Consider the following 27,121-nt stretch of genomic DNA (forward strand, 5'->3'; position numbering starts at 1 on the left):
GGAACTTTATGCATCACATATGAAACTCTGTACTGACACGTTTCGTGCTTTGCCTCCAGGTAGGTGTATTCCAGTTGGGCAGGGTCTGGGGTGAGGTCCAGAAGTAACCATGGTGCTTTCTTTTGCAGGTTCTACTTGATACCATGTTCTCTGAGGGACTGAATTTAGAGGTCGTACCGCAATCAAGAGTAGCTAGGGGTTATTGAAGGGTATTTATTAATTTATTTGTATAAAACATGTAAAAAATTCAACACATGCAAAAAAGCACAAGTGAAAAGTAATTTTTCCTCCCACCCTTGGCTCCCAGTCATTGAGCCCCTTTCCAGGAAGCAACCACTATTGCTAACTGCTGTTATGACTTTGTGTAGCTATCGTGTCTGCATTTACATACACATATGGGTACGCATTCTGGTTTTTTTTTGTTTGTTTTTTTTTGTTTTCCCTCCCATCGTGGTGCAGTGGAACGAATCCCACAGGGAACCATGAGGTTATGGGTTCGATCTCTGGCCTCGCTCAGTGAGTTAAGGATCTGGCGTTGCCGTGAGCTGTGGTATAGGTCGCAGACAAGGCTTGGATCTGGCGTTACTGTGGCTGTGGCATAGGCCGGTAGCTAAAGCTCGGATTAGATCCCTAGCCTGGGAACCTCCATGTGCTGTGGGTGTGGCCCTAAGAAAGACAAAATCCCCTCCCCCTCCAGAAAAAAAACCAGTGTCTCTTGAGGAGTTCCTGTTGTGGTGCAGCGGAAACGAATCGAACTAATATCCATGAGGATACAGGTTTGATCCCTGGCCTTGCTCAGTGGGTGAAGGATGTGGTGTTGCCATGAACTGTGGCGTAGGTCACAGATGTGGCTCAGATCCTGAGTTGCTGTGGCTGTGGTGTAGACTGGCAGCTATAGCTTCAATTCAGCTGCTGGCCTGGGAACTTCCATGTGCTGAGGGTGCTGCCCTAAAAATAAATAAAAACAAACAAACAAACCAAAATATATATATCGGTTATCTCTCCACGTCATGCTTAAGAAGCTGCCTCGTTCTTTTTAACTGCTGCCTAGTAGATCACTCCTTGGATGTACCATTATTTATTTTCTTGATGACATCTTTTTGGATAGCACTTAGGTAGTTTGTAATATTTTGCTATCATAGACAAGACTGTAATGAATATTCTTAGAAATATGTCACTTTGCATATGTGTTAAATTACTCTAAGAATCAAAATTTATCCTGAGTCAAAAGGTATGTGTACCTATGACTTTGAGACTATAGCCAGATTTGCCGTCCAGGGCTACTGTCCACTTCATACTCCACTGGCCAAGTATGGAGAATGTATTTTTCCTCATATTCTTGCCCATTACACTGTGTTACCAACTGTTTGATCTTTGCTCATCTAATCAGAAAAAAAACAGCATTGAAGCTTTGATTTGTATTTCACTTATTTTGAGTGAGGTTAAGCATCATATTATAGATTTAAGAACCTTTTAATATTTTTTACTATTTATATTCTTTGTACATCTTTTGTTGGTATTCTTTATAGTTTAAGGAAATTGGTCTTCCGTTAGTTGTAAATGTATTTCCCATTTATCTTTTGACTTGGATTAATGGTGTTTTTTCCATTAAGAAATTTAAAAAATTTATTTTATAGAGTCAAATTTATTAATCTTTTAAAAATGACATTCAGGGTTTATGTCATGTGTAGGAGAGTCTATCTTACCTTAGATTCTTTTAAAAGGTCATTTTTCTTCTAATATTTATTGGCTCCCTTATTTAAATTTATGTCTTGATCTATCTGCAGTTTATTTTGTTGAAGGTATATTGTTTTCAAACCACCTATACATTTTATGTACTGAAAACCAGTTATACTAATAATTCCATGCCTTTTGGTGTCTAACTCAAAGATAAGGAGACTAGGCAGTCAGTTCTAGATATCAGCCAGGTGGTTATTGAAAAGAATATGTCAGTTCTGTTAGGACAAAACCCCCTGTAACTACAAGTTACCAGCAGACAGATTTCCGCTCCTCCAGGAAGAAAGAACGTTTTAATAATTAGAGAGGCAGACAATGGCTCCTTATTGCATTGCAGGTTTCTTTGTGGTTTAGTAAGCTACCTTTTTTTTTTTTTTTTTTTTTTTTTTGAGTATTCCAGGAAGGCTGCATTCCTCTGCTTCTTAAGAAGAGCTTTGCACTGTTCAATGGGCGTCATTACCAAGCAGTTCTTGGGAAATAAGCACGTATGGTAATGGGATGTGTGGGACTCTTACTGTCTAAATAGCAAGATAAATTTCCTAGGAGTCATGTACCTTGTGCCAGAGGTAGAAGTTTCTGAGATAGTCCATTGCAGTGGTAGGAGACTAGGCTTCAGAATCAGAGGGCCTGTTTCAACGCCAGCTGTGTGCCTGGCTATATACCTCTGAGCCTCAGTTTCTTCATCTCTAAAATGGAAACTGATACTACCAACTACAGGAGATTGTAGTCAGGCACTGTTGAAAGTTTAAATGCTCAATAAATATTGGCTATTTTTTATTACTATTCTGTTGATATAAAGTTCTGTTGCCTAGCATTTTTCTTCTTTCAGCAAACATCTATTGAGTGCCCACTGGGTACTAAACACTGTATTGGATCCTGGGGCATCAAGAAGATTAAACAAGTTACCTGTTATCAAAGACCACAGTGTTAGGCTGTAAAGAAGTTTGGGGACAAATTTCTCATAAAATCCACTATTAGATCCACAAAGCTAAAAGCATTGTATAGGCTCTAGATTATAACCCAAATATAGAAGGAATGGCACCTGTGACAGAGTGTCTTCTGTTGGCAACAAACCTCTGACCGAACAGCAGCCGGTAGGAAAACCAAGAATAAGCTTCTTCCCTCCCTTCAAACCCAAACAATCCCCTTGTTTCATGCAGGTAACGAGAGATGACAGCACAGGATCAGGTTTTAATGCACAGGCTTTCATGCACCCAGTCCCTCTTTTCATTCCAATTAGAGGATAAAGGAAATGGGTTTCCTGGCTGGACCCATCCTGGTAAACATTTTGCCTGCTTTGCACAACTGCTACCCTAGTTAAGTGCAATTTGCTGGACCTGCAGTTGGTAGGAAACAGCAGAGCCTCTGTCAGTGAATAGAGCTGTAGTGACAGAGAGGACATTTATAAAAATGCTGGTGTGTCCCATGCCCATGCCCTCTGGTGCTATTAGTGCTCTTTTATGTGACTCTTGACATTCACTATAATCAATTCTGAAAGTAAAGCCAGGTCATAATGAGGAATCAAGTTCAACTCCCTGGAATCCATAGTAGTGATTTTTTTTTTTTTTTTTTTTTTTTTTTGCTTTTTAGGGCCACACTTGCAGCATATGGAGGTTCCCAGTTTAGGGGTCAGATCGGAGCTGTAGCTGCCAGCCTATGCCATAGCCACAGCAACGCAGGATCCGAGCCATGTCTGTGACCTACACCACAGCTCATGGCAACGCCGGATCCTTAACCCACTGAGCAAGGTCAGGAATCGAACCTGCGTCCTCTTGGGTGCTAGTCAGATTCGTTAACCACTGAGCCATGACGGGAACTCCCCATAGTTATGATGATTTTAAAAATGGGTATTGTCTCACTGGCAGTGGAAAACCTCTGAGAAGTTGAGAAAAACAGGTTGTTCTTGACAATACATCAGAGATATTTTTGCAAAGAATCATTTGGATTCTTTTCCAGTGGTTCTATTTTTATTAAGAACCAGCAACGCATGGAGTTCCCTGTCAGTGCAGCAGATTGAGGAGCTGGCATTGTTGCTGCTATGGTACAGGTTCAATCCCTGGCCTGGGAACTTTTCCTGAGTGAAGGCTCAAAGTTCAAGATCAGGGTGTCAGCACAGTGGGGTAAGGGCCCCCTTCTGGGGTGCAGACTTCTTATTGTACCCTCAGGGGAAAGAGAGATAAGGGATTTATCTGGAGTGTCTCTCTCTCTGTTTTTTCTTTTTACAGCCACACCTGTGGCGTATGGAAGTTCCTGAGGTGGGGACAAATCAAAGCCATATCTGTGACCTGTGCCACAGCTTGCAGCTTACCTGCATTGAACGCAAACGTTTAAAATAGTTGGAGTGGTTTCTGGTGGTTATTGTTGTTGTTGTTGTTTTTCCAGATTGTGGCAACAGCAGAATGGGTCCTTAACCCACTGAGCAAGGCCAGGAATCAAACCTGCATCCTCACAAATACCATGTCAGGTTCTTAATCCACTGAGCCACAACGGGAACTCTTGAGGCCTCTTTTAAAAGAGTGCTAATCTCATTCATGAGGGCTCCACCCTCATTACCTAAGCACTTCCCAGAAGTTCTGCTTCTTAATAGCACCACATTGGATGTTATGATGTCAACATATGAAATAGGAAGGGTGAGGATACATTCAAACCATAACAACATGGGTAAGTGGAACCCATGGATGTATGTGATTCCTGCAAAATGGTCTGAGTTACCATTTTGATAAAAAGAAACACTTCTGTTAATTGGGAGTTCCCATTGTTGTTCAGCAGGTTATGAACCTGACTAGTATCCATGAGGATTCGGGTTTGATCCCTGTCCCCGCTCAGTGGGTTAATGATCCATTGTTGCCTTGAGCTGTGGTGTAGGTCACAGACCTGGCTCAAATCCTGAGTTGCTGTGGCTGTGGTGTAGGTCAGCAACTGCAGCTCCGATTCAACCCTTAGCCTAGGAACTTCCATATGTCATGGGTGCAGTCCCCAAAAAACAAAAGTAAAGAACAGCAGCAGAAGGTCTCTGGTTGCTTTGCAGGATGTCTTATGCCAAGTATAGGGCTGAGTTAACTATGGCCTGGGGGCCAATTCCAGTTCACCATCTTTTTTTCTTATTGTCTGCCTAGGAATTAGGCTGTGTTTATTGTTTCCTGGAGCTGTAGCCATCGGAGGCTAAATTCTTCTGATGTCTTTGTTTCTGTCTTCCCTGTTGTCTTGAGTTTCCCTAGAGACTCCTTTATAAATAGGATCTGAGCCTTTCATTTAGCAGTAATCATTGTCATTTGACAGCAGCCCCACTGGTGGCAGAATGCATGGGGAGGGGAAACACTTTTGTCCTATGATTAGGTCTCAGTCCTTAGTCTCTATCACTCTAGATTTAAGAGCCTTTTCACTTTTCCTGTTTATATTCTTTGCCCATGTTTCTGTGGTGTTGATTAACTTTCATAGGGGTTCTTTATAGTTTAAGGAAATTAGCCTCCCATTGGTTGCAAATATGTTTCCCATTTGTCTTTGGACTTTGTTTATGTTCCGTGTTCCTCTGTGCAGAAATGGGGAAGAAAAAAAAGATGAATACATTTCACTATGTCAAATTCTTCACAAGTTCTTCTCAGAAGTTTTTTCACCTCTAGGAGTTCCCTTCAGGGCTCAGTAGTTAAGGAACTCCACTAGGAATCATGAGGATGCCAGTTCGATTGCTGGTGTTACTCAGTGGGTTAAGGATCCGGTGTTGCCGTGAGCTGTGCTGTGGGTTACAGACGGGGCTTGGATCCCACCTTGCTGTGGCTGTGGTGTAGGCCAGCAGCGGTAGCTCTGATTTGACCCCTAGCCTGGGAACATCTACATGCTGCAGGTGTGCCCCTAAAAAGCAAAAAAAAAAAAAACAAAAACAAAAACAAAAAAAAAAAAGAGAAGGAATTTTTTTCACTCTTAGATGAGACAGGAAGACTAGAAGGGGCTAAGGTTGGGTATTTCCTTTCCCTTAGGCCAGTTAGGCTCTGATAAAAGCCCAGTAGTTTAAGCTCTGGTGAAATAGTTTCCCTTGAGGGTAGGTTCTGTTAAGGACAACAGAACAGTCCGGGCGCACAGTTGGCCCTTAACACAGTTTTGAAATGTGTGGGTCCACTTAATACGTGGATTTTTTTCAGTGAATACATAGTATAGTACAACACAGTCTGAAGATGGTTGAACCTGCAGATGTGGAACTGTGGATACAGAGGGCTGACTGTAAAGTTATATGCATATTTTTGTCTTTTTTTTGGTCACCACAGCCACAGTCACAGCCACGCCAGATCTGAGCCATGTCTGCAACCTACACCATAGCTCATGGCAATGCCGGATCCTTAACCCACTGAGCGAGGCCAGGGATTGAACCTGCAACCTCATGGTTCCTAGTCAGATTCATTTCCACTGCGCCATGATGGGAACTCCCAATACATGCAGATTTTGGACTGCAGGGGAAAGGGGGAGGCGCAGACACCCAAACTCCCGCATTGTTTTAGGGTCAACTGTATTTCAAAATGGTTACTTTTCCTCCCCACAAGCTGAAAGCATGAAGGGTCTGTTTTTCACTGTTCACAGTGAAAACCTGATTTCATTTAGAGGCTCTTTAGAGATAAAACTCAAGAAAGTGTGGGGCTTCCTTAAGGCCAGGCCTCCAGGGTTTTTTCTCTCTCAAGTGAGGCCAAGCCCAGTCTCCAATAATTAGGAATTAATGGCTGTTCAGCCACTTACAACTTTAAGTACTCTATCCTATGCTGGCTCCAAGTTTCCGTTCCTTATAGGATTTGATTCTCTATATCTGCCCTTCTCTCCAGTTTTGGTGGGGGTGGGGGTGTGATATGCTCTGTGACCTCAGGTCTCTAATGGGTCTAAGAAGACTTGCTGCTTTTCAGTTTTTTTTTTTTTTGTCTTTTTAGTTATTTCTTGGGCCACTCCCGCGGCATATGGAGGTTCCCAGGCTAGGGGTCAAATCGGAGCTGTAGCCACTGGCCTACACCAGAGCCACAGCAACGCGGGATCCGAGCCGCGTCTGCAACCTACACCACAGCTCACGGCAACGCCAGATCGTTAACCCACTGAGCAAGGGCAGGGACCGAACCCGCGACCCCATGGTTCCTAGTCGGATTCGTTAACCACTGCGCCACGACGGGAACTCCTGCTTTTCAGTTTTTTAACTTCTTTTCCTGTTGTAAGGATGGGAGCGACAACTTCCTGGCTTTTTAGGTGTCAAACCAGAAACTGAGGTTTCGCCACCCGTTTTTGAACAGCCATAGCCTGTGAGCTAAGATTTAAGTGGTTGAAAAAATTTTAAAGAGAGTATTTTGTGACATGTAGAAGTAATATCAAATTCAAATGTCAGGATCCAGAAATAAAATTCACCTGGAGCCTAGGCACTCTTATTCATTTGTGTATTATCTGTGGCAGAATTGAGTAGTTGCAAGAGGGACCCTATGGCCTGCAAAGCCTAAAATAGTTTCTATCTGATCCTTTACAGAAAAAAGACCCCTGGCAGATCCCTGGTTTAACATATTCTGGTCACAGATACTGGTTCAGATCAAATCCCTTTGGACACTGGGCTTGAGTTAGAAATCAGCACTGAGCACCTATCAAGTGCTAGAGAGGATTGTCATGTTTAGAAATGAAGGATGACATCGGCCTGCCCTCAAGGAGCTTATGGGCTTGTGGGGCAGACCGGGAGGTCAACCAAATAAGCATTTACTGGCCTGTTTCAGAGTGAAAGACTTTGGAGTAAACCTTGGGCAAGAGAAAGTCATTGGAGTTCAGCCTACTTGGGAGAACAGGAAGTACTTGGTGATGGGCCAAGGGCTAGATCTTCTTAGAGTGCCAAGGTCAGGACGACATGGGTGTGCTGTACTTTCTGACTCAGTACCGATCGTTCATAGAGATGGACACCCATTGACTCCCAGGGACACCTCAGTATTGTAAGGCTACTTTCAAATAGGCATAACAGTGTTCAGTGTGGCTGTAAATTCCTTTTTTTTTTTTTTTTTTTTGTCTTTTTCTGCCTTTTCTAGAGCCGTTCCCACAATATATGGAGGTTCCCAGGCTAAGGGTCAAATTGGAGCTATAGCCACCGGCCTACACCAGAGCCATAGCAATGCTAGATCCCAGCCGTGTCTGTGACCTACACCACAGCTCACGGCAACGCCGGATCTTTAACCCACTAAGCAAGGCCAGGGATCAAACCCGCAACCTCATGGTTCCTAGTCGGATTCGTTAAACACTGAGCCACAACAGGAACTCCTGTGGTTGTAAATTCTTAAGTTCCCAAGAAGTATACTGCTTTGGGGAGGGTGTGTGCTTGTTTACAAAAAAAGTTTTCAAAGCAGACCACCAACCTAACCTCAGGAAGTGACGATCAATGAACAGGGAGAATTTCCTAAATGTTTATAAACAGCTAGAAATCCGTGACCATTTCTGGGTTGGTTTTTTCTTTGTTTGTTTGTTTGCTTTGCTTTTTAGGGCCACTCTTTCGGCAAATGGAAATTCCCAGGCTAGGAGTGAAATCAGAGCTGCAGCTGTTGGCCGACACCACAGCCACAGCAACAACCAGATCCGAGCCACATCTGCAGCCTACGCTAAAGCTCATGGCAACGCCAGATCCTTAACCCACTGAGCAAGGCCACAGATCAAACCCACATCCTCATGGATACTAGTTGGGTTTGTTACCGCTAAACCTCAATGGGAACTCCTGAGTTGGTCTTAACTCTGTTGGTCATGTTTGCCACTCTCTCTCTCTCTGTCCTCTGGAGCCTGCTTTGGATTTCATGTAGAAAAGAAGCTAAACCACCAGCTGTAATACAACTGTAGTGCAGAGTGAGTCTATTTTGATCTCCATAGAGAATGGGAACTTGGGAACTCATGACCACAACCTGTTTTAAACCCTTTCGGTCCTTAACATCATGCATACAAACAGTTGTAAACTCAGAAACACTTCCTGAGCTTAAGTGAGTTGATGCTGAGGAAGGTCTGTGCTGAGTAGGCAACAAGTAGACATGCAATCTGGATTTCCTTATTCATTGAAGGTAGCTTCCATGAAGCCCAGAGTCTTTAGGAAAGTGAGATGACCACACAAGTTCCTTGGGTCCTCTTTAGAGGCCACCGTGTTCAGGTAAGCCAAGTTCAGGATTTAACAGTAGCTTTGAGTCTCTCTGGTTATGTTTCCAAAGTGCGACCTTGATAGCACACCAATCTGTGGTTTGGCAGGGAAGCAAAGGTATATTCCCTCGCTTTCTCAGATTCTTTATCGGAGTGATTATGAAATCGCTCCAGGAGGTCTTGTAAGTGAGCCATCAACAGATGATATTGCATGTAAATGGAGTTGGAGAAATAATGAAGCAAATAACCCAAATAAAGAGGATATTCGTGACTGTCTTGCAGCTCTCATAGAATTTCGACATGACAAGGACTCGCAACTCAACACAAAGGTCACTTTCATGAAAGTGCCTTGTTATCATCATCCAGGCCCTTCTTGAATGTGTCCAGAGGTGCGGAACTCATGCCTCACGTCAGCCCGAGTGCATTCAGGCTCACTAATGATTGTGTTACTCAGGGATCTTGTGGTTTGCAAGAATCCAATTCAGACTCACTTTAGGGAAAAGCAACATTTTTTAGCTCTCTCAACAAAACTTGGGAAAGGCAGGTTTCAAGGATGACAAGAAACTAGGTTTGAACCTTGGAAATCCATCACTTTCTCCATCTTTTCCCCTGCCTCCTTTATGTTCCTCATTTCCTCTTTCCATCTCTAATTTTCCCTGTTCTTTCTTGGTAGAGATCAGCTTTCTCCGCTTAGAAAACTAGGCCACCAGCAACTTCCTAAGCTTGCACAGCCCTGCTTCACAATTAGAAAGGGTTAGGTATTCTTTCTGTTTCCCATGTTCCCTGTGTGGGGAAGAGATCTGATTAGCTGAACCTAACATCTGGCATATATATTTACACAGTCAAAGGGGCCAGGAAGGAAGGACATCCCCACTGGAATGTTTATGGCTGGAAGAAAGGTAAGTCTCTCTCAAAGAAGGGAAGAGTGTTAGGCTGATGAAACTAGGGGTGGTTATTAGTGACATCTTGGGCGATTGGGAATGCTTTCCTAAATTAAAACTGAAGGCTTGCACTTCTTATTTTGTCTTCTCTTGGAACACAAAATGCATTAGCTCTTTCTTCTTCGTGACCTTTCAAACAATTACTTATTTTATTTTATTTTTTGTCTTTTTGCTATTTCTTGGGCCGCTCCCCCGGCATATGGAGGTTCCCAGGCTAGGGGTCAAATCGGAGCTGTAGCCACCAGCCTACACCAGAGCCACAGCAACGGGGGATCCGAGCCGAGTCTGCAACCTACACCACAGCTCACGGCAACGCCGGATCGTTAACCCACTGAGCAAGGGCAGGGACCGAACCCGCAACCTCATGGTTCCTAGTCGGATTCGTTAACCGCTGCGCCACGACGGCAACTCCCCTTTCAAACATTTAAATACAGCTTCCATGTCTGACCATTTGGCCTTTTGCAACAATCTGCCTTTTCTCTCTTTTTTGGCTTTTTAGGGCTGTACCTGAGGCATATGAAAGTTCCCAGGCTAGGGGTAGAATTGGAGCTACAGCTGCCAGGCACAGCCACGTGGGATCCAAGCCATGTCTGCAACCTACACTACAGGTCACACCAACACCAGATCCCCAACCCACTGACCGAGACCAGGGATCAAACCCGCATCCTCATGGATCCTAGTTGGATTCGTTTCCACTGCACCACAACAGGAACTCCCAATCTGCCTTCTCTTGAAACACAAAATGCATTATTGTTCTTTCTTCTTTGTGACCTTTCAAATATTTAAATACAGCTTCCATTCTAACCATTTGGCCTGTTGCAACAATCTCCTGGCCTAGCTCTCCTGTCTCTGAATGACCTTGCCCTCTCACTTTCAGCTCTGGGGTCTCTCCCGACTTATTCTTTTTCTTTAGCCTTCTTACTCACCCTGCCATTCAACCTCACCCTGCTTTAGTCCCCAGGGTTCCTCTTAATCATTGCTCAGCTGGCCTTGGCAGCTGTGGGCTTCTTATCCAGTATCATGTAGGAATGCAGTCCTTTCAGGTAGAAAACAGGTTTGGGAACCTGATAGATCTGTTTTGATTCCATTTCTCCCACTGAGTAAAAGTGTGACCTTGAGAAATGAATTTAGCCTTTTGCAGTGTGGTTGTTAAGGATGACAAACTAACACCTACACCTAGTCCCTGGCCCAAAGTCTGGCATGTAAGTAGACACCCAATAAATAATAGCTGTGGTTGTTGTCTTCCCTCAGTTCCTGACATCCCACAGGTAAGGGGCAAGTGGTTAGAGAACTTATTCTGTGTCCTGTGTCCATGGAGGAAAAGGTGAGATTTTTCCTAACCTGCAAAAGGAAAAAAAAATTGGCAGGCACAAATCAGACCTTGGGACTTCAATCCCTTTTTCCCCAAAGGCCTTCAATTCCAATCGCTGTGCTTAGGCCTCTGGGAACATAGCTGTTGATTTTCTCTTGTTTTCTGCATCAGGTCTTAGGCCAATTGTCTTGAGGGAAATAAAAGCCCTATTATCCCAAGCTAGGGAATTGGACAGAATTCGAATTCCATCCAGGTCAACTCTTAGAGACCTAAAGGTAGAGCTAATTCTTCTCTAGGACTTCTATTAAGAGTGCCAGCCCAACTCATTCAGTTCAGCTGAAGAAAGAGGTTCTCATATTATTACTCTGAGTAAAGTCTTGGCATTTGAAGCTCTCCAAATTTTGACTCTAGCTTAATTCTCCAGGTTTAATCCTCTTTTCCTTCTTCCTTCCTTCCTTTCTTTTGCTTTTTAGGGCCACACCCATGGCATATGGAGGTTCCCAGATTAGGGGTCGAATCAGAGCTACAGCTGCCAGCCTACACCACAGCCAGAGCAACTCAGGATCCAAGCGGCCTCTGCAACCTACACCACAGCTCACAGCAACGCCAGATCCTTAACCCACTGAGTGAGGCCAGGAATCAAACCAGCAACTTCATGGTTCCTAGTCAGATTTCATTTCTGCTGTGCCACGATGGGAACTCCAATTCTTTTTACTTTCTAATTCTTACCTCCTGCCATTCAGATGAGGTCAGTTTACCATCCCCAAAGCCTGATTGGTGAATAAGTACCTCTGAAATTTCCCTGCACCATACTAAATCCATGTCAACCATCTTATCCATCCATCTGCCCATCCACGTCATCCATCCATCCACTGAATAAATTAATATTTGTTCTGTTATATTATTGTTGTTCTGTTTTAGGCACTAGGGATACAGATGTGAACAGCATCAAGTTCCTGGCCTCGTGGAGTTTGCATTCTTGTAAAAGAAACAAAACAAATACATAAACAGATTCTTTAATGTCAGGTGTGTTAAGTGTTGCACTGAAAACTAAAACTAAGGAAACAGAAAGTGATATTGAGGATGGGAAGGGTAAGGGAATCAACTACATTAGACAAGCTCATTATGAATCCTAGGATCGTAATGATTTGGAAGATTGGGGGCTGGCAGTTCAGCTAGTCTAGAATCCCACCTAATTCTTTGAAAGATGATTAGCCAAGGAGATAGAACACAGGCCTTGGTGTTGCATTAATCTGGTTTTGAATCCAGCTCAACCATTTGTCACCAGTTGCTACCATCTCAGAGATGAGATGTTTTTAATGATATATAGATTTAATATTAGTTATGTATTTAATGTTTAAATCATGTGATACATGTATATATGTGTGTGTATATGTGTTTGTGTGTATGTGTATATATATATATATATAATTTTTTTTTGCTGACTCCCATGTTTCTGGGACTTTAACTTAGCCAAGTTGCCTAACTTGAAATCAAATTTTATTTTTCATTACTTTTTAAACAGTGAGCTTTTTTGGGGGGAGGGGGTGCATGATATGCAGTGGCTTGATGCGGGCTCTCAGTTCCCAGACCCAGGGATTGAACTCAGGCTGCAGCATGCTGAGTCCTATCTACTAGACCACCAGGGAGCTCCCTTCATTACCTTTTTGTCTTCTAATGAACCAAGTAAACCTGCCCTTCTGTTAGGCATGGCTTTTGTTAATTTTCCCTTTAAATTCGGTGTTCTTCTTTTCTTACTCTGTGTGTCATATCTAATGAGACAAATACATGAATAGTGTGTTGGGAAGGTTTATAGGCAAGAAAAACCAAGACTCTCACCTATGTCACGAGTTATAGGTTATAATACAAAGATTCTCTAGAACATTGACATGGTGAGCTGTGTGCTGAGCAGCAGCATCTGTAGCCAACTGCTTTAAGCTAGAACAAGGTAAAGGAAGAGAATTCATTGGAAAAGTTACCTGACCATAACAGCTGACGTTTTTTGAGCACCTACTGTGTGCAGACACTCAACCCTTACATGATGTTTCTCTTTTAATCCTCATACCATTATTATCCCCATGTTCCAGAAAAAGAAATGGAAGCTTATAGAGTTTAAGTCAGTAACTCAAGAGGGTATAGCTAATAACTCATGGAGCTACAGGTTTAAGAAATTTTAAAATAATATGATATAGGAGTTCCCGTCATGTTTCAGTGGTAACAACCCCGACCAGTATCCATGAGGCTTTGCTCAGTGGGTTAAAGATCTGGTGTTGTTCTGAGCTGTGGTGTAGGTCACAGATGTGGCTCGGATTCTGTGTTGCTGTGGCTGTGGTGTAGGCCAGCAGCTCTGATTTGACCCCTAGCCTTGGAACTTCCTTGCAGTTCCACTTGGAACTGCAGCCCTAAAAAAAAAAAAAAAAAATATGTGTGTGTGTATATATATATATATATATACACACACACACACACACATATATATATATATTTCATTGGCCCACAGGGGAAGATGCTTTTAATTTTTTGTTTGTTTTGTTTTACTTTTTTGTTTTTTGTTTTTTGTTTTTGGTCTTTTTAGGGCCGCAGCCAAGGCATATGGAAGTTCCCAGGCTAGGGGTCAAATTGGAGCTGCAGCTGCCAGCCTATACCACAGCCACAACAATGCCAGATCTGAGCTGCATCTACCACCTACACCACAGCTCACAGCAATGCTGAATCCTTAACCCATAGAGCGAACGAGGCCAGGGATCAAACCCACGTCCTCATGGATACTAGTTGGGTTCATTACTGATGAGCCACAATGGGAACTCCAAGAGTGCTTTTCGTCACAAGCTGTAAGCATAAGCAAAAAGAAAAACTTGGACCAGCTCTCAGGGCAGATGTTTTTTTCCTGTGCCAATAACAATATTGTCACCACGGCAGGTAGAGACACGATCGGGGACAGACTTCTTGCAGAGAAAATCTAACTTTTAAGATGTAATTGGTATGGTGTATAACCTGTATAAGAAAGAAGTGTGCATAAATGCATACAAGGAGTGACTTGAGGGCTTTGTAAAACCCTTCTGTCCCCAGTTATGTCCTCTGCCCAGTTGTCACATCTGAAATGCCATCATTAGCGATTCACGTCCTTGCATAGTTTTTCTAGCCCATGTCCTAATGTACGCCACACACTCATAACCTCTCAGATTTCATCAGAATTCAATTTGTCTTTTCATATCCACTGTCCCCTTTTCCCTACCCTGAGATAACTTAGTGTCCTCGCTTGGCCCTTAGTTTCTACACTGAATCTCACTTCCTTGTCCTCACCGTCAACACTTCTCCATTTGTGAATCTGTTCTCACCCCTTTGTTCTCTCAAGCTGACAGTGGGTGATAATGGGTCAGTTATTAGATGGACTCCCCTAGCCATAGATCACACGATCCTTCCTTAGAATACAGTGCTAAAATATTTAAGCGACAGGCTAATTCGGTGTGTTTTCAACATCTGGATCATCGTATTAATTTGGGGGAGACGGTTAGAGGAAGGGGACAGAGTTCTTTTAAGTTCTCCAGGCACCTTTCTGCCATCTTAAGTTCCAGTTCCTTTGCTTGTGCATGAAGCTGGCTCTGCGTATAGAACAGAAGCCAGCCCTTCATTTTCCACCTGACACCTCATGACGGATGGAAATGTCTCTTCCGCTTCTCCTTCTTATCTCTCAGCATCCTTCTTCTCTGAGCACATGAGCATCCGTGACCCTTAGTGAGTCAATTCCATTTAAACAGAAGGCCAGATACACCCCAGTGTATTCTATTATGTTATAATCAATTCCCTTTTCTGCAGCATCTTTCTTCCAAGGGTCAGAGAGCACTTTACAAACTGTACTGGCAACATTATCACAAGTTGGAGCCACAGGGACGGGCAACTGAGGACAGTGATTTAGGAGAGAGTGCATATGAAAAGATAAATTTGATTTTGATCAGTGAATGATAAACCCTTTGTGTGTTACCTACATAAGGTGACACTTAGAGAAACCAGCTCAACAAATACATCCCTAATGAAGGACGGGATGGCAAGACAGTTTGTATTGGGGACGTTAAGAACACAGCAAGTCATTTCATATTGTGGCTACTTAGTAAATCTCTCCTGTATGATGAACCATTAAATACATTAATTCAAGGAGTTCCCGTTGTGGTGCAGTGGTTAACGAATCCGACTAGGAACCATGAGGTTGCGGGTTCGGTCCCTGCCCTTGCTCAGTGGGTTAACGATCTGATGTTGCCGTGAGCTGTGGTGTAGGTCGCAGACGCGGCTTGGATCCCGCGTTGCCGTGGCTCTGGCATAGGCCAGCGGCTTACAGCTCCGATAAGACCCCCAGCCTGGGAACCTCCATATGCCGCGGGAGCAGCCCAAAGAAATAGCAAAAAGACAGAAAAAAAAAAATACATTAATTCAAAATACGTCGAGCTCCTGCTGTGCACTAGACAGTGGGCTCGGTCCTGGGGATTATAGAGGTTTGGGGATGCTGCCGTAGGATGCAGTGGTGAATGATCTACCATAGCGCTGGCTGTCAAAAAGATGAAGACACGAGACAAATCAACACAATGAAGATGATTAGAAGACACAAGAGAACAAATAAACACAATGAAGATAAAGTTTATAGAGCAGAGGTTACAAAACAGCCTTATTTATAATGAACTGCTCAGAGTTTAAAAAGTAAATGTTCTTTTGAGTCAGTATTGAAAAATTGGGAGATCATACCTACCCCCCCACACACACACACTCACACCCCCCCCCCTCAGATTTTGAGCTTCTTTTTAGTTTCTCAAATTTGGTAACGTTAGCCCTCATCCGCATTATGACATCTCGTTGATGCAGAGTAGCCTTTTAGAGAGGGTGGTCCATCTCCGATTAGCTGAAGCTTCCCCCCACCTCTATTCTATGCACAGTACAGACAAGTTCATTTATATACAAGAGACCCTCTTTGGCATATATGCCTCCCTGCCACCCTAGGCCTTGAAGGTTGAAAATGCTGCTGTAGGATGCAGTGGGGGATGCAGAAGGGAGGTGTCAGTCCTATTTTGAGAGGTGTCAGAGAGGAAGTGACTCTTTTTTTTTTTTTTTTTTTTTGCTTTTTAGGACTGCACCCATGGCATATAGAGGTTCCCAGACTAGGGATCGAATTGGAGCTACAGTTGCCAGCCTACACCACAGCCACAGCAAGGCAGGATCCAAGCCATGTCTGCGGCCTACACCACAGCTCACAGATCCTTAACCCACTGAGTGAGGCCAGGGATGGAACCCACATCCTCATGGATACTAGTCGGATTCATTTCTGCTGAGCCACAATGGAAACTCCCAAATGAGCTTTATAAATGCTTCTTAATAAAGAAAATATCATTGAAATAATGAATTCAGTTGAAAAATTGCAAGTGGACATTTCTGTCCACATCCCATGCTGGCTAGAGATTTATAAAGTGAAGGTTTTAAAACTTAGAATCAGGTAAAGGCTTTGATACAAAGACTTGGATGGTTTTTTTACTCAGAGAAGACACAGACTCTAGACTGTTAAGGAGTTAGGTCAGTTCACAGAGGGGCATTTTAGCTGACAGGAATTCTGAACCCAGCACAGACTTTTCCATACTCATAGTTCAAGCCAACCCATGTGTTGCAGCGGTTGAGCCCCAGCGTGCTAGCCTTTCGGTGGAAATGTAAAGATAAGGAAGATACTTGGCTCCTCCCTTCCTCTAAGTCTGTTTCAGTTTTCTTCTTTGCAAACCCCTATCAACATTTTTCACAAGACTTTCATAAGAGCACCCCCCCCAAAAAAAAAACTCAAAAAGCAACCACAAGGCAGGGGCCTCTTCACAAGGTACAGACAACTAACCACAGGATGCTATCAGAGAAGTAGAATGAAACGCACTAGGCACACACATTCAAGGACTGTCGTGGTTTATAAAGTGTATATTGATCCAACTCCTACACATGGAAAAATCAATAAATTTAGTCTTAAAAAAAAGGGGGGGGGGAGATTAGGCTTCTCAGTAAGCAGTCTGGTCAACCGCCAGCATACGATGAAAGGACTTATTTAAGACTTAGCCTCAGTCACAACATTCTGCAAGCACGCACAGAAGAAAGAGGATGCTTTTCCTTTCTCTTTTACTTTTTCCTGCACAGTGAACTGCTGAAGGTGTGCCCTTTAAAAAACTGAGGAAAACAGCTTGTTGGAAAAACTAGCTGGAAATAGGCTCAGGACCTCTTAACTAATCCCTGGAAGATTACCTTCTATATTTTTTCCAGATCTTCCTCTGATTCAGAGTTTGAAAACTCAGGCAAACTCAAAGATGATTGTTGTTATGACTAGTGTTTGAAATAATATTTTTATTATATTTAGTAAAATAGGCGCTATGGTTTCCTTCCTGCGTGCCAGGCACTAAATTGGTATTGCCCATTATGTACATAATTATTAACAATTACGAAATCACTACAGGATTGGTAGTATTATTTTCATGATTTTCAGAAGAGCAAATTGAGGCCCAGAGGGATGCAAATGACTTACTCAAAGTCCTGAAGCTGTGAAGTCACAGGGCTGAGGACTCAAAAGCCTGGGCCATTTCCACTGCACTGGGCTTAATGTAACCAGAACACCAGCCTATGCAATAAACAAGGATATGTCATCAGTGTCCTTCTGGTCTTTTCTGGGCACCCAAGGTCTAACAACATTACTTCTGGAAGTAATATTCATATTTTATTTTCCTTTGGAATTCTCTGCCTTGAAATTAATACAGTCAATCCAAGGACTAACATGTCTCCCCTTCTCCAGGCAGCTCCAAAGTTGGTCCTGTGGCCCCTGATGCAGGAATTTGGCCTTCCCAGACAGCAAAGCACTTCACCATCCTCCTTCCTCTCTAGTCTTGACAATTTCTGCCTGTGCCAGATGCTTTAGAAAACAGATCCCTTGTACAGAATTTCCAGACCACAATTCCCAGACTGCGGAAGGATGAGGACCATTTTTTTTTTTATTCCATCAGCTCTATTTTTTGTGGATAGATATATTTTTAGAACCAGTTAAAAAGGATAGGGAAAAAAAAAACCCACTCCCAAACAAACAACTCTGATCTAATACAGAGAATGCAGGAGTCCTCACGTTCAGTAGGATGGACAGGATGTCAACTGTTGCTACAACAGAACTTGTTTGAATAGAATCAGAATGTAATGTAGCTGAGAGAATGCCTGCTTGCAGAGTAGAAAGGGGACTAAAAGGTTTGGGTTAATTAGAGAAGTCAACAGTTACTCTTTAACAGGTATCAAACAGTTAAACTCCGGCAAAGAAGTCCATTCAAAATCTCATCAAATAGAAAATGGCTAGTAATGTGTCAAGGGTATCTTTTGGGGAAAAAATAGAGGGAAGGAAAAGGTAAAAAGAATCACTTTTTTTCTTTCCACTTGGAGACAACCATGTTTAAAAATTGGAATATTGTTTTGGATTATTTGTATATGTACATATGTGTGCATGCATATGCATATATATGTGTGTGCATGTGTGTGTGTATAATGAAAATAGGACCATTATATTTTTTAAAACAAAAGTATGACCATACCACACATTCTGTATTTTGATTTTCCTTTTTTTACTTAAAAATCCAACATGGACATCTTTCACTGGTTGGAAAATTGTGTATGTGTGTGTGTGTGTGTGTGTGTGTGTGTGTGTGTGTGTGTGTGTCTTTTTGCCTTTTCTAGGGCCGCTCCCATGGGATATGGAGATTCCTAGGCTAGGGGTCTAATTGGAGCCGTAGCCACCAGCCTACGCCAGAGCCACAGCAACGCAGGATCCGAGCCGCATCTGCGACCTACACCACAGCTCACGGCAACGCCGGATCCTTAACCCACTGAGCAAGGGCAGGGATCAAACCCACAACCTCATGGTTCCTAGTCGGATTCTCTAACCACTGCGCCACGACGGGAACTCCCTGGAAAAAAAATTTTGTTTTACTTGATTGTTTCTCATTGCTTCAGGGTATTCTTTGAATGGACGTACAAGAGTTTTTGGTTATGTATGTTGCTTTCTACTTACCTATGATAAACTATCCATGTTCACATTCTTATAGGCTGCATCCTTAACACTCATTTTCTTAGGATGAATTAATAAAAGTGGCATTTATCAGGCTAAAAGCTCTGCATATCATCAAGGTTAAACTGTCCTTAGAAAGGACTACAGTCTGAATATAAGAAATACCATTTCTCTAATCTGAATGAACACTCAATATCAATGATACTGAGTAATAAAGAGAAAAATCATCATTTTAAAAACCAGTTACTTATTCATTTAGTTTGATATCCTGACAAATGGAAGAATTAATCTTAAGACTGCTTTTTTTATTTAAGAAAATATCTACTTGACCTTTTTAGTTGAGAAAGGCTAAACCAGGGCATGGAAAACTTTTTCTATGCAGGGTCAGATAGTAAATCTTTGGGGCTTTGTGGGACATAAGGACTGGTTACCACTGCTCAATTTTATAGATAATGGGTGTGGGGCCACATTTCAGCAAAACTCAATTTACAAACACAGGTGGATTTGACTCCTGGGACTGTGGCTTGCCAACCACTGAGCTAGACCCTTAGCATGGTCTTTAAGGAATTAAGATGGAGACAAAGACAGAACAGTGGTACTTGCAGAATGGAGTAAGTGGTACTTGGGAAAATCTTGGTAGGAGGAGCAGCAGATAGAGGGGGCAAAGGTTTGGGGGAGGTGGGAAAGAACTCTGGGGCAAGTGTCATGGCAGCTAGCAAGGCTTAAGGAGAAGCCTGCCAGAAAGAAATTCCCTCTGGTGTGGGTGGCTGAATAAATTTGGCTGAGGAATTTCGTCATGTCTAAGATTAATTTTAACTTGTTTCCTGTTATACTCCAAACAGGAGTCCTCTTCCATCTTTCTCAAGCCTGCAGTAAGATTTTGCCACATTGCTACACTGTGGTCGTGCCTTCAGTAAGATTTTGCCACGTTGCTATGTTGCGGTTGTGCTTTAGAGGAATGAGGGCCATGAGAACGGTCCCATGGACAGAAGAGGTGGGAAGAAGCGGACATTAGCAGGGTCACCGTGGTGAGTGGAGTGTGTGAGAATCCAGCCAAAGAAGGGATGCAGGCAAATTGGGACAGGAGAATGTTAATTCTGCTTCTCCCTCGGAATCTTCAGAAGTTCTGGGAAAATGCTGGACTTCACTCCATCTTTGGGGTGGAGCTGTATCAGGCAGGGTCCTTGCAGGAAACAGATGGAAAGCTGGAACAGAGGTGTGGCCAGGGTAAGGGAACCAGCCAAGATGGGGATGGGTCCAGGGACCAGCAAGAGTGGGGAGCCATCAGTACCTGGAAACATGGGGAGGTACAGGAGAGAATCACATCACCAGGGGCTGATGAGGGCTGGAGCTACAGAAGAGGGACCCCCTTGCCATCATTTGTGGCTGTGTACAGCCAAGATCAGAGCAGACATCGAGGTGGACAGGGTTGTTAAAATAAACACTCAGACCTCTTTTTCCCCATCTTTGTTCTGCCTGTGCTCCCAATGGCCAGACCAAATAAATAAAAGTCAAAGGGCACTGGAATTCACAGAGGTCCGTCTCCCAGGATACCAAGAGGAGCAGAGTGGACTTGGGGGCAAGGACTTGCAGTTGAGAATACTATTGCTTTTTTTTTTTTTTTTTTTTTTTTTTTTGGATAAAAAGAAAAAAAAAGTATATGTCAGAAAATTGAAGGCCTTGGGATATCTGAGTTTAAAATTATCTGCAAATTCTTTTTTTTTTTTTTGTCTTTTTGCCTTTTCTAGGGCCACTCCCGCGGCATATGGAGGTTCCCAGGCTAGGGGTCGAATTGGAGCTGTAGCCTCCAACCTACACCACAGCCACAGCAATGCAGGATTCGAGCCTCATCTGCAACCCACACCACAGCTCACGGCAATGCTGGATCCTTAACCCACTGAACAAGGCCAGGGATCGAACCCACAACCTTATGGTTCCTTGTTGGATTCATTAACCACTGAGCCATGACAGGAACTCCAATCTGCAAATTCTTTAATGAACAATGATATCATATTATTTTAATTCTATGTTTGTTTCAAACATGCAGCAATACTAGAAGCTTTGGACATAGAAAGAGGAGGCAGATATGTCTATGATTTTCACTGACTGCTTGCTCTTGGTTTGGTTTTTGAAGGCTAAAATCAGCCCCCAATTAACCTATGTATGGCATCTATTCAAAGTTTCTTTTGTCCTGGAAAAACTCCACCAATACTCAAAAATAATAAGTATTAAAATGAAAGGAAGAGGTTATGCCCGGTTATGGAAATATGTTCTATTTCCTGGTGAGAAATTGAACTTCTGCTACGTCAAACACATTAAGAGCAAATGAAAAGTTTAGTTTTGTATTCTGAGGGTGTGTGAAGGATCTGTCTCCTCTGGAAGAGTCAGCCTCCAGGGCTGGTAGAGAGGCCAAGACAAATGACAGTTCATATCTGTCTTCTTATGTAGCTCAAGGAATCTGGACATCCTTCTATTGCACAGAATGGCATGGTCGACTTTGATCTTGGCTTATGTGGATCTGTCGGCTTTTAGAGGGAAGTGAGAGGTACTCTTAAATTTTTGGTGTAAGAGACGGAGATGTGCCTTCTTCCAAAGGTTGATTGAATCAGCTTCTTTTCCTAATGAAACTGGAAATAAATGGAGGTGAAAACATATTTCCCAGCACATTAGTTTCTTGTAGGAGGGAGTCCCAGACCAAGAAAAGGAAAAATAAAGAACACACCTTTTTTTTTTTTGCAGGGGGTGTGGGGGGCCCAGGGATGTAACAGTAATGTGCTCTGTGCTTTAGTCGGAGACGCACGGTTCAGGGACAGATTGAGGTTATTTCAGCACCATCTGCCAACGTAGTAACAATGACACCCACAAAAGCCCACCCCTCCCAAGCACCTCAGTCACTGGACTTCCTGTTGTTCATTGAATGTTTTATTCATAGATGGCAGGAGGGTCTTACTTTATCACAAGACAGTGAATTACCACTTCTACCACTGCTGCAAATCAAACCCTATTAGATTTTCAACTTCCTTCACTGATGCCCAGCCCCTTAAACATAGACCTTTGCAGGAACCTTCACTCAGCTTTCTGTTAATATGATCTGATGACTCCTGCTCACAGTACACATATCAGTTAATGAGAGTGATGCTGGCCAGGTATCAGGAATATTGATCAAGAAGCCAAGGAAAGGGTGTCGAGCGCATTTTTTGTCATTAGCTCTGTGTTACATGCAATTTCCAGACTCCAAGTGATAAAGAAACACAGATACTCGGTGTCATTTTAAGATCCGTGTCCTTTGTAGATTAAGATTCATTGGGATTGTCCTCACATACCTTGTCCCTACTAATCAGAGCTTTCTTTGTCCGATAGGAACAGAAAGACCTGTAAGGAAGGATTTCTGCTTCCAGAGTACAGTCAGGGACTTAGAACCCAAAGGTGCCAGAGCAAGTCGCCAACTCCAAACACTCTTTAATATTCACAAGATACAAAAGCAAGTGTGTTAATTTGTATTAGGGTGGTATCAGTGGAATGACCCCACGAACTCAGCAAACAAGAACATGTTTGATGTTACCTATCTTCCCAGCTAAAGTTTTGGTAGTTATCCCAAAGGCAGGCTGGCCCTTTGTCAGCATCTCCTTGTAGGACTTTTGACCTTTCCTGTAGGAGTCCTGTGCTTCTCAGGTCTTGAACACAGGAATGACTTTTGAAGCTTGTATACACAATACCATGTTGGGCACTTGGAGAAATTTCTCAGCAGTAATTTTGGCCTTTCGGGATTTTTGTCTTATATTTAAGAACCCAGTGCCAGCCTCAGCTGTCTGAATAACATGAACTGTCATCCTCACTCAACAGAGAGATTCTGTAACCTGGTTGTGCATATACTTAAGGGTCTTCAGCCCCCTAAAAGGAACTAATGATTGTTCTCTTAGTCCATTCAAAAATATATACCACTGTTAACACAAACCCCATAAACTGGGTGGCTTCTAAACAATAAACATTTGTTTCTCATGGTCCTAACAGCTTGGAAGCCCACGATAAAAGCACTGGTGGAGTTTCCTTGTGGCCCAGTGGGTTAAGGATCTGGCATTTTCACATGGTGCAGGTTCAATCCCTGTGCCAGGAACTTCTGTCACCAAAAAATAGGAAAAAAACAAAACCCCAAAAAACAAACAAACAACAACAAAAAAAAAACAGCACTGGCATATTCTTTCTCTGAGAGCCCACTTCCTGGTCCATAGTCTGTGTTTTCATTGTGCCCTCACATGGCAAAAGGGACAAGGGAGCTTTCTTGGGCCTCTTGTATAAGAATAGTAACCTCGGAGTTCCCGTCGTGGGGCAGTGGTTAATGAATCCGACTAGGAATCATGAGGTTGCGGGTTCGGTCCCTGCCCTTGCTCAGTGGGTTAAGGATCCAGCATTGCTGTGAGCTGTGGTGTAGGCCACAGATGTGGCTCGGATCCCGCGTTGCTGTGGCTCTGGTGCAGGCCGGTGGCTACAGCTCCGATTCGATCCCTAGCCTGGGAACCTCCATATGCCGTGAGAGCAGCCCTAGAAAAGGCAAAAAGACAGAAAAAAAAAAAAAAAAAAAAAGAAGTCTTAAAAAAAAATAAAAAAAAAAACAGTAACCTCATTCTTGAGGGTGGAGCACACCCCAAAGGCCCCACCTCCCAGTATCATCACCCCGAGGAGTTAGGATTTCAAAATATGAATTTGGGTTTGGAGGGGACACAGATATTCAGTCCATAGCAATAGTGAAAACAATCGAAGCCTTTTTAGCCATTTCATTTTTAAACCATTCTGGCTACAGCCTTTTCTGATTATGACATAGAAGGTATACTGTCCATGACAGGGGCCGAAAAGGAACAGAACAGATTATTTTCTGTGCTGAACCTTGTGTAGCCTCCTTAGGATGCAGCCTCCTTGCTTCTACCAGGCTTTCTGTGCCGTTGTCATCTTTCCCTCAATGCACTGTTTTGCACTTGCCCTCTGGGAAGAGGCACCCCTCTCGGGACCCTCTGCAGGGCCTTGGGAGTCCTGTAGTTTACCCTCTCCTCACCTGACACTTCCTTGAGGTGTCTTATTTTTGCACACTTGGAGGTCTCTATACATTCTCTCTTCCCAATCACTACTGAAAATCTGAATTGAGCCTTGGCAGAGGTCTGATGGTTGGAGGATCTCAATTGGTTTTCCTTGTCTGTCACCTGGACCCTCACCCCCCACATGTGAGTTGATCTGTTTCTTCCCTCCCTATGAATAATTTTGCTGTACACCAGAAACTAGCACAATATTGTAAATCAACTAAACTTCATGTAGGAGAAAAGAAGATGCATCGTTGTGTGCAAACTACTGGCGTTAGGGTATGAAGGCTGACGCAATGTTATTATGTTATTATGACCAGTGAATAAGAGGGTTCAGATCCTTGCTCTGCCACTGACTAGTTGTGGTATCATCAGTCTTAAGCTCTCTGGGTCTCAGTTCCCACATCTGTAAGATGGCAGTAATACTTGCAACCACTTCATAGTCCTGCTGGGAAGATTTCAAGTGCTTAAAATGTGTGTGGCACATGGTCAATGCTCTCTTAGTATTAGTTACTATTAGTATGGCCATTATCATTGTATGCTTGCAAAATCCATTAAAGGGAATGGATGATGTCTTCTTAAGAGATCATTTAAAACACACACACACACACACACACACACACACACACACACACACTAATATATAATAAAACTGAATCACTTTGCTATACACCAGAAAGCAAACTAACACAACATTGTAGATCAACTATACTTCAATTTTTTTTTTTTAAAGAGAGAGATCATTCTATAGAGGAAAGATATGGAAGTGATGGGAGAACCTGAACTTGGATGCTTTATTCAGTATAAAGTAGGAAAGAGAGCATGTGCAAGTTCTTAACCATGACAGCATCATGGCTTAGAGAGCAGAGAAAGTGATCAGGGCAGCAGCCTCTGTCCTCATCTCATTTTCAGCCCTATTATAAGTGGTCCGTCACTTCCCTTTCCTTCTAGCTCTCTTCATGTCACTAAAATTAAAGGATCTACTACCTTGTCTGTGGCAAACACAGATTAGAAACTTTTTTTTTTTTTTTTAAATGGAAAGGATGTCGACAACTGCTTTCCTGTTAAATTTCTTGTAGGACCATTGACTGATTTCCCTTTCGTCTGGATTGGTCACTTTAGGTTCATGCATGACCGTATTATTTTCACTCTTGCCAACTCCCAACTTTTCTATTAACTTTGCAGTTTTGAATAACTCACTTGGAATTTATGATCCTCCACTTCCTCACCAATAAAATAGTAGTAATAGCAACACTTCCCCATCTGGGCAGAAGGCAAAAATTTGAGGAAGAATTAGAAAGCACTCTATAAGCCCAAGTGCTTTGTAAATATTTAATACTTAGTAGTTGAGGTAAATGTCAGGGGAGTGTGGAACTCAACATTAATCTTTTTGTTATGACAGCTCTTTAGATGTGTTTAGCTTCCCAATCCAAACACTGGAGACCCTGAACTTTTCTGACCCTTCCTCCTTTTCTTATTTTTCATTTTCCATGATGCCCAAGTATTTCCCATCCAACATCAAATAACAGTTCACTTTAATTCCTCTGCAAAAGGAGATTTTAGCTCATTTAGAGCCCCAAAGTCCCGCTCCCCATCTGGAGTTCCTAAACGCTGGCACTGAAAAACTTAGGCTTCACCGGGAAATTCCTTTTTTTGGCAGAAGTATCTCTTTGTGTTGGAACTGGCATTTGCCTTTTTCCTAGAACAACCCCCATTGTTTGGAAATCCTCTCTTCTCATTAGGCTAGCTCATTTCCACAGAAGGCTAAAGTCATTTCCATCTAACTTCACAACCCTACAGAGTCCTTTTAACTAATGAGACCCTGTATCTGTTGCTATCAGCTAGGTTTCCTGATTGAGCCTGGGAGGGGTCTAGGTGAATTAAGGCGGCAGATAGATAATTTTAAAAAAAATGCATTTAATAGTGCATGATGACTTTTCCAGATTAACTCTCTTCTCTCTCTTGAAATGTCTATAAGAGCTTTTCGGCAAACACTTGTCTGGACACAGTTTCACAAGGGAAATTTGCTCCACTCTGAGGTCAGCGTTTGCTTCTATTGTTTGTTACTCTGCCCATGTCACACCCACCTCAGCTGCCAAACAGAAGAACGATTCTTATGAACAGTGATCTGCTTTGCAGTTTTAGTTTATTCCTAAATTGCAGAAATGGTTGATGAGTGAAGTGTTCTGGTAACTTTTTATTGGAACAGAATAGAGCATAGATTTGGGAATTCTTGAGGTTGACATGTGTTTGGTGAAGAAAAAAAAAAGCAATAAAACCTTGTGCTTTTTTTTTTTTTTTTAACTTAATGGTGATGCATGCAGTTATCTGAAGCTAGATATCTTTTATTCTTCTTCTTCTTTTTAGGGCCGCACTTGCGGCATATGGAAGTTCCCAGACTAGGCGTCAGAGGCCTTTGCCACAGCCATGCCAGATCCTGTGACCTATACCACAGCTCCTATCCCACCTTAACCCACTGAGCAAGGCCAGGGATCAAACCCGATGAGACACAACGGGAACTCCCCGAGGCTAGGTACCTTCTATTTGTGTTGAGCTTTGCAGTTTGCATGGGACTTTTGTATACATGATAGTTTCAGCTTTCTGGTATTATGATTGAGGTTTTTGGTTGATGGTGTTCAATGACAGCTTTAGAAGACAGAGCTATGATAATGACTGGGAGTTGTGTGTGGAGGGGCATTTCTTTTACATTTAAGAAGTAGGGAAGGCTGTATGAAGGGAGGGAATGAATGAAGAAGTTAGCTGTGGCCTTGCCAAGAATTACTTTTCTTACTTGAAAAATGAAGATAATAATAATATTTATCTGATTCATCTCACAAGGTCTCAGGTCCCCTGCAGTAGACCCTACATGAAAGGGTCAGCCCAAAAGCACCTTAAACATTCTAGT

At 42.8% G+C, this 27,121-nt stretch overlaps 1 protein-coding gene and 1 long non-coding RNA gene across 2 annotated transcripts in view; one reads left to right on the top strand and one right to left on the bottom strand.

The window, feature by feature from the left end:
- SNTB1 (syntrophin beta 1) overlaps window positions 1–27,121 on the top strand; it is a 235,816-nt gene that overhangs the window by 41,064 nt on the left and 167,631 nt on the right. The window lies entirely within an intron of this gene.
- On the bottom strand, window positions 16,772–25,382 carry LOC146403702 (uncharacterized). Its single transcript, XR_014843444.1, has 2 exons — window positions 24,824–25,382; window positions 16,772–18,682 (listed from the first exon to the last, which is right to left on the bottom strand). It is a non-coding gene; the product is annotated as an uncharacterized LOC146403702 (long non-coding RNA).

The sequence above is a fragment of the Sus scrofa genome, chromosome 4 (assembly GCF_054392235.1).
Source record: "Sus scrofa isolate SSC_HxYL_T2T_F1_AM1 chromosome 4, Sscrofa_HxYL_maternal_Yorkshire_Landrace_v2.0, whole genome shotgun sequence".
In the NCBI taxonomy this organism is placed as follows: Eukaryota; Metazoa; Chordata; class Mammalia; order Artiodactyla; family Suidae; genus Sus; species Sus scrofa.